Raw genomic sequence first — 8,927 nt, 5'->3', positions numbered from 1 at the left:
TCTTGCTTGTATTCTCACAACAACCCAGACATACTACATAGACCTTCCTTTGACTTAACACAAAATACAAACACGTATAAATGAATTCAACGAGAGTTATAGCTCTGAAATCTTGATGCAAAGTCTGCTGGCACAACAATATGGGAGGGAAGGAGAGAGGCGGATGGGGAAGTATAGCACAGAGGACGGAAGGGTAGAGGGATGATGGACAGAGGATAGAGAGGAAAGAAGAGACCGGAATGGTGAAAAGAGAGAGTGAGGAAGGACACGGCTGAGAAAAGAAAAAAAAATAGAAAGACAAAAGAAAAAAAAGTATATAATTATTCCGGTGAAAGATAGTTAGATAATTAGGTATAGATAAACAGATTGACAGATACATCAATGGAGAGACTGAGAGGGTAAGGAACTCTGTAAAAAGACAACACTAACAAGCCTTTCACACACAAGACACTGGTGACAACACTGACCTCGCCACCATTAACATTCGGGACCAAATTCTTTAAGATGGAGGGGAAAGAAGCTTGGCAAGACAGACCTCTCCAGACACTTTCCCTCCTCCTCCTCCTCCTCCTCCTCCTCCTCCTCCTTCTTCCCTCCTCCTCCTTCTTCCCTCCTCCTCCTCCTTCTCCTTTTCTCACATGTTTTGGAAATGTTCGTGAAAGTTTTCAATCGAGTTGCAATTTTTGGCTTTCCTCCACACTGTTTTGTGGTCATCAGTTCCTCCGTCAGCAGTCACGAGTAGAGGAGGAGGAGGAGGAGGAGGAGGAGGAGTAATGGGGAAAAGAAATGGGAGAGGAGGGAAGGAGCCAGGAAGCCAAGAGGGAACAGAAGGGAAAGAGGGAAAAAAATGGTTGGGTCAAACTTTTCATATTTCTTGGGTTAGTCTTCTCGCCGTCTTTCATTTTCTTGGTTTGTTTGTGTTCCTTTTTTTCCCTCCGACTATTGTTTTTGTTTTCTTGTTTTGTTTTCCTTTTTTTCCCTTCACTCAGGCAACGTAATTAGACCTTTTCTCACCCAAACTAGTTAACCGAAATACCTGCGCTGGCCTGTGTGTGTTTGTGTGTGTGTTTGTTTGTGGTTGGAAGAAGTTTTTTTACCATTTACTTAAAAGAAACAAACAAGAGCTAATCACTACTATTACCACCACCACTACCACTAATACTACTACTGCCACTAACACTACCACTGCCACTGACGGTAACACCACATAACAAGAATCACCATCTCATCACCACTACCTCTAACCTCAACACTATTATCAACACTAACAGCCAGCCCACCAGCCTCACCATCACTAACAATAAGGGCAATACTAACACCACATAACAAGAATCACCATCTCATCACCACTACCTCTAACCTCAACGCTATTATCAACACTAACAGCCCACCATCCTCACCATCACTAACAATAAGGGCAATACTAACACCACATAACCACAATCACAACACAATCACCACCAACATTACCTAATTCTGACACCATTATCACCACCACTGCCTCCATGAACCCACAACCATTGGAGCATCATCACCATTAGTCATCACCAATGCCATTCATCACCTCAACACCATATATCACCATTTAACTATAATCACAGCCACTATTTTTTTTTTCAACACCATCATCACCACGCAGTAAATTAAATGACGCAACACCATTACCCCTTACCTAATAATACCTCCACCACCACCATCGCCACCACCACCACCACCTCCATCTCATTAACCACCACAAACACGTTAACACTCATTACCCGTATCACCACTAACCACATTAAAGTCCCAATCATTCTAAACAGGTATCGCGATGAACCTGTTGATCGTCACCAATTAAAAAATAACAAAGGAGCTGAACGTGATAAAAAAGTCTTCTCGTTTTTTTTTTTTTTACATCCCCGATTGCGAAACAATCACCACAGTACTAACGCCACATAGCAACAATCAGTAGTATTAACTCTAACACCACATCACCAACATCACCATCAATCTACAATCATTAGAACATCATCACTGAACGCACCTTATACCCATCAATTAGCATCCTGTGAATAGGGTGAGTAAAAGCATAGGTGATATAACGTTTCCTGGATGCACCTCTTCGCGTATATAATTGAACAAAGATACCTATTAACAAATCTTATCAAATAACATACAAAACTTTCCGCTCCAATTAGTTCCCAGCCCGAGCTCAATTTCCTTAACGACAGAGTAAAGTTTCGGTAAATGTTTCTCTACTTGTAACGAACTAGATTCTTTTTATTTTTTTATTTTACGTAGACAACGGGCGATGGGTCGGCATGGCTGTAAAACAAATGAAAAGGAAGCAGCTCCGAAGCACGATACAAAAAGTTTTCCAAATGTGAGTCAATCTATTTTATGACGCGGCTCAATACTCTTCGCTGCCGGCACTGTACGTTACGGCAAGATGGAAAAACACAGGAGGAACACACGACTGCCGGGCCCCGATATGTACTAGCGGGGAGACGGATGGGAGGGAAAGCCGGGCAGCTCGTGCGTGCCAGTCAGTCTTAGGGAAATACACTTGCCTGGATCTCGTGTTCAAGTGCGTCCATAAATGTTAAGTGTTTATTGAGAAGAGTGAGGCGAGATTTAAGTGCCGATTAATGAATGTTTAGTGACGGATGGGAAGGAATGTCGGATAGATCGTGCATGCCAATCAGTCAGCGAAATATACCTGCCTGGATCTCGTGTTTTTATGTGCCAATAAATGTTAAGTGTTTATTGAAAAGAGTGAGGCGAGATTAAAAGTGGCAATGCATGAATGTTAAGTGACGGATAGGAGGAAAAACTGGACAGCCCTTGCGTGTTTTAATACAGCCAACCAGTCAGTCTTAGCAAGATATACCACGTGTTCAAGTGTGTCAATAAATGTTTAGTGTTTATTGAGATGAGTGAGGCGCGATAGATGAACGTTCAGTGTATATTGCTCTGATGGATACGAAATTTATTAGTGACAATACGTAAATGTCTTAGTAAAATACACCTGCCCGTCACTCACTCGTGTTCTAGTGCGTCCATAAATGTTTAGTGTTTATGAAGAAGAGTGAGGCGAGATTTGAAAGTGGCAATAAATGAATGTTGGATATACATTGCCAAGAGTGATACGAAATTTTAGGAGACCATAAATAAATGTTTAGTATGAAGGGATTGATGCAAAATTTCTAAGGGGTGACAAATAGATGTTTAGTGATTGAGAAGAGCATGGAGAGGTTTTAGAGAGCTGAAAAATGAATGTGATGATGCAAAATTTATAATTGACAATACGCTAATGTTCAATGTATATGACGGGATTCATACAAAATTAGTTAATGAAACTCAGTATATGTTCAGCGTTTATTGAGAAGAGTGGGGCGAGATTGAAAGTGCCGCTAAATGAATGTTCAGTGCAAATTGCCAGGAGTGAAGCGAAATTTCTAAGTAAAACAAATAATTGCTTGGTGATATGAAGCTTTGAAGTGTCAATAAATGTTGCCGGGAGTGATATACGAAGAACAAAACACTTTATTTTGAAATACTTACTGAATAAAAGAGAGAGCATAAGGGGAAGGGAGAAAAGTAAAAGGTAGGGAAGAAAGGGGAACAGAAAGGAAAAAAACGAAGGAAGGAAGAGGGAGGACTCACAAAAGGACGAACAGAATGAAGAATAACTTACAAATACTGGATAACTTACAGATACTGGATGGAAGAAAGGGGAACAGAAAGGAAAAAAACGAAGGAAAGAAGAGGGAGGACTCACAAAAGGACGAACAGAATGAAGAATAACTTACCAATGAAAAATATATGCATTATGTGACTGTGATATATTTTACGCCATGGATTGAGAATAGCATACAAGGACTCACTGCACTGCTGCCAATAATAATAAAAAATCGTTACATAATCGTGATATGTTTTATGAACTGGACAGATACTAACTTGCAAAAACACGCCATACTGTATACTACCAATGAACAAAAAAATAACGTTAGAAGACTGGTATATTGTACGACGGCACAAATAAAGGAAATTACTGGAGGGATACAAACTTCTCAGGACTCGTTACTACTATCGTATTTCTTTTGTTTTTTTATCCATCCAAGTTACGTCCTTCTCCAGCCGTCACAGAGTATGGCGGCGGGAGTGTTCGGGAGGGCGAGCACCGAGCCCCGCCAATCAATAGAGCACACCAATCAGTTCCTCAAATCCGAATGGTCGAGGAACAACAATTCATAACGGCAGGCATTCAAGGCTACACCGTAAAAAAAAACACAGGCGGCTTCACGGCAGAACGTATTACGAAACATGATATTTTTGACGTTAAAGGAATACGGTTTGTCTGACGGTAGGTAGGATGTTTATTCACAGGGTAACCTTACAGACGCAGGGAAAATAATGATACAGGATAAACGTTGACGAGATATATTACTAGAACCAGTTGCTTGTGGTGTATAAAATTATCTTTAAAAATAAACTTCTTATGGATAAAAAATAATAATAAGTCGAATAGGAATTTCCAGGAACGCTTAGAATGAATGGAAATAAAACTGTAGTCATGCGTACTTCTAAGGCAACAAAAATTCAAAATACGTTTATAATTAGTTGAAATGAGTCCTGTCTAGGTATTTCAGGGCCACCTAAAATTTGGAGATTCCGAGTAGTTTAATGAAAGGTATTTCAGGACCAGCAAAAAAAAAATCCAGGTATGCTTAGATTAACGGAAATAGAATCCTAATCAATGGCATTTCCAGTGGAGAAAAAAAATATCCAGGTACGTTTAGTAGTAATGGAAAGAAAAGTTTAATCATTGGTATTTCCGGGGAAGCTAAACTTGAGTAAAACGAACTTCGAATAATAAGAGTTCTTCTGATTTACCAGGAAGAAAATTACATTAAAAAATACTCTATAACAGGAACTTCTTACAAACTGAAACTCGAAATAGAGTAGGCGGTGGCTGAGTGGTTAGCGTGCTGGGCTCACAGTCACCGCGCCATGGACAACGTCGGTTCGAATCTCCACGCTACCACCTGGGCTTTTTCAGTCACCGCCGAGTGGCCAAAGACTACCCACATGCTGTCCAGAAGACCAGACATCAACCCGGACTCTAGAAGAAACCGTCCAGTGAATCAAGAATGAGTTCCGGGGGGCAGCATGAGCCAAGCATAACTGGCGCCACAATAAAAATTGCCTGCGCTGCGACGGCTTGGGCTGACCATCTGGCCCCTGATGAAAGCCTACCGGCGCTATAGGCGGGGATGTAAAAAAAAGCTGTTCAGTAAATATAAGAAATCTTAAGCGTTCGCCAACACTAATCACCAATAGGCGTTTTTGTGATTAGCCTGGATAAAAATTACATCCACAAAACCACAAAAAAACACCCACAAAAGAATCTTCTCCATAAATATATCTTAAGGGTATACTAACATTAACCCGGTAGCAGCGACGGGCCAAATTTGTGGCTTTACCATGTAGCAGCGACGGGCCAAATTTGTGGCTTTACCATGTAGCAGCGACGGGCCAAATTTGTGCCATGATTTAAACCCCCGAAAATAGATGTTACATAATCTGATCACAAATGCTTTGATATATATTATGATATGGTTTGTGTGAGAGGTGATTTTTTCTCATTTTTCTTGCTTGGGGGGACCATTAAGAAACATGTTCCCCGCTGCTACCGGGTTAATCACCAATACTTCACACTTGAAAAATTGGCTTTCTTGTTATTTGCCACGATGAAAATAATCATATTCCCGAAAACCTCCATAACGGAAACTTCTCACAGAAACTCGAAAACAGAAACTTCTCCATAAATAAACCTTACGGGTACACTAACACTAAACACTAGCACGACACACTGAGTACCGACTTGGTTTCCCTTACAAAGTTACACTCCCCAAACCTCACCGACGGAAAATTCTCACTGACACTCGAAAACAGAAACTTCTACGTATATAAATAAATAAAATCTTACGGGTACACTAACACCAATCACCAACGCGACACACTGAGTACCGACACGTTGGCTTCCTCTACAAAATTACACTCCCAAAAACCTCATCGACGGAAAATTCTCACAGGAACTCGAAAACAAAAACTTCTACGTATATAAATAAATAGAATCTTACGGGTACACTAACACTAATCACCAACACGACACGACACACTGAGTACCGACACGCTGGCTTCCCCTAAACGAAACCAAACAAATTAATTAGTGCAGCTTAACGAGGGAACAGGTGTAACAACAACAAAGGAACGCACACACACACACACACGCACACGCACACAGGTACACACACAAAAAAAAACTCGAGCCAAACACACGCGGCGACTCGCAATATTTCAGGGTTTATGTTTTATTTTTGCGCGGCCGTCCCTTCAAAATATTTTTCCCTACCCTTCCCATAACCATGACCGTTCCTCCCCATCACTTAAATTTTCCTTCCCATTTTCCCTTTTTTTTTTTCCTTCCTCCCCGCATGGAAGTTAGTTTTGCTTGCTCGCCGTTCAGCAATATCAGGGAGAGGGAAAAAGAGAGGGAGGGAGAGAGAGAGAGGGAGGGAGAGGGAGAGAAGGAGGGAGAGGCAGGCAGACAGGGATGGATGGTGTAGATGTGCAAGCGAAGGAGAGAGATAAAAAAACAGAGAGAGTGAGCGAGTGAGAGAGAAAGTGAGATTAAGAAATATAGGAGAGTTTCGACTGAGAGGAGGGAAGAAAAACGAAAAGAAAGAAGGATCGGAAGTAGGAAAGAATGAGTGAATGTAGACTTTGAAGTGTGTAAAAAAGGAACGGAATAAAATGCAAACAAACAAACAAAAAAAAAGCAAAAATAGTTACCTGGCAAATAAAAGAAAAAGTCTGTAAAAAGCATAGTCCAAACCTTTCATAAGTCCACAGGTGAAGAGGGAAAGGTAAACAAAGGGAAAGCAAGATAGAAACAAAGGAAAAACAAAATGAAAACAGAGAGGAAACGAAACCGAACACAGAGAGGGGTTGAAGAGAGATGAGAGGGAATGAGAAAAAACGGAGGAATAGAAGAAAATGTGTGAAGGAGGGTGCGAGGCTGGGAGAGGGAGAAGGGAGGGAGAGAGAGATGGAAGGAAGAAAGTAATAGTGAAAGAGAGAAAAGAAACGAACAAGAGAAACAGCAAAACAGCGAGAAATGAATGGAATATGGAAGAGAGGGAAAAGCTAATAAAAGGAAAGGAGAAAAGGAAGAAGCAAAGATGGGAGGAATGAATGGAGAGAGAGAGAGAGAGAGAGAGAGAGAGAGAGAGAGAGAGAGAGAGAGAGAGAGAGAGAGAGAGAGAGAGAGAGAGAGAGAGAGAGAGAGAGAGAGAGAGAGAGAGAGAGAGAGAGAGAGAGAGAGAGAGAGAGAGAGAGAGAGAGAGAGAGAGAGAGAGAGAGAGAGAGAGAGAGAGAGAGAGAGAGAGAGAGAGAGAGAGAGAGAGAGAGAGAGAGAGAGAGAGAGAGAGAGAGAGAGCGGCATGGGTCTTGAAGTGAATACCAAAAAGCGGAACCCAAAAAGCGAGAGGGATGGTGACTGTATCGAGGGAGGACCTTCGGGCACACGGATTTTATTTACTGATCTCTCTCTCTCTCTCTGTATATCTATTTATCTATCTCTTTTCTAGTTCTTGCTTTGATTTTGTACTTTATCTTTTTTTCGATATTTTCATTTCTGTTTGTATTTCTCTATGCCTGCTTCTATGTTCTCTCTCTCTCTCTTTTCCAGTATCTGCTTGTTTTCCTCTCCTTTGATTCACTATTTTTTATAACTCTCCATACCTTTATTTCTGTTTCTCTACGTCTGTTCCTATGTTTGTGTTTCTCTCTCTCTCTCTCTCTCTCTCTCTCCATCATGCCTACCGTCTTCTTTTCTGTCATTACCGTCATTATGTCAACACTGCACGCTGCCAAACGACAACGGCCTTCATTAACATTAAGATTATTGTTGCCTTCGCCTTTTTTCCCCTTAAGTGATGCCGTTCCAAGGTTGTCGTATTCTTGGATGTGTTGTTTTTTTGCTATTTCTGTTCCTTTATCCTCTTAGCAGCTCCCATTTTACTTTTTATAATGTTGCTTCTTCTTCTCCTCCTCTTCCTCCTCCTCCTCCTCCTCTTGTTATCTGTTTGGCCTGTGTAACCCTCCTCCTCTTCTTCCTCTCTGCCACCTGTGTTAGCCTTGGTGTGTGTGTGTGTGTGTGTGTGTGTGTGTGTGTGTGTGTGTGTGTGTGTGTGTGTGTGTGTGTGTGTGTGTGTGTGTTTCTTTCTTCACTTCCTCCTCCTCCTTCACCCTCAATTTCCACTTTACATTCTACTCTAATTATTCACCTGCCAAGAGAGGTTAATCAGGTGGAAATGCGCAATTACAGGTATGCTAAATAAACAAAGACAATTAAAGTACAAAAAGTAAATAAAACGAAAAATAGATTGAAACACAAACATCTTAACAAAGACGAAGGAACTATCACACACACACACACACACACACACACACACACACACACACACACACACACACACACACACACACACACACACTCGCTCCGGTAGCTCATTCGGTTAGAGCGCCGCGCTGCACGGCGGCGGTTCCAGCCACGCTCAGGCCGGATTCTTTCCGTTGACTAGGAGTGATTACTGCCTCCCCTTGAGCAAGGGGGATGGGGTGTGTGGTGTGTGAGGTCCTGGCGGTACCCAGAGATCGACAATAATGAGCACTTGCTCACGTCGTGAGGGTACCTGCTGACGAAAGCGAGTCCAACTCGTGATCAGGCCGTGGTGAATTACACACACACACACACACACACACACACACACACACACACACCTCACAATCATTTCAGAGTGTGTGTGTGTGTGTGTGTGTGTGTGTGTGTGTGTGTGTGTGTGTGTGTGTGTGTGTGTGTGTGTGTGTGTGTGTGTGTG

This window comes from Eriocheir sinensis, chromosome 48 (genome assembly GCF_024679095.1).
Source record: "Eriocheir sinensis breed Jianghai 21 chromosome 48, ASM2467909v1, whole genome shotgun sequence".
Lineage (NCBI taxonomy): Eukaryota > Metazoa > Arthropoda > Malacostraca > Decapoda > Varunidae > Eriocheir > Eriocheir sinensis.
Note: the sequence above shows the minus strand (reverse complement) of the source record.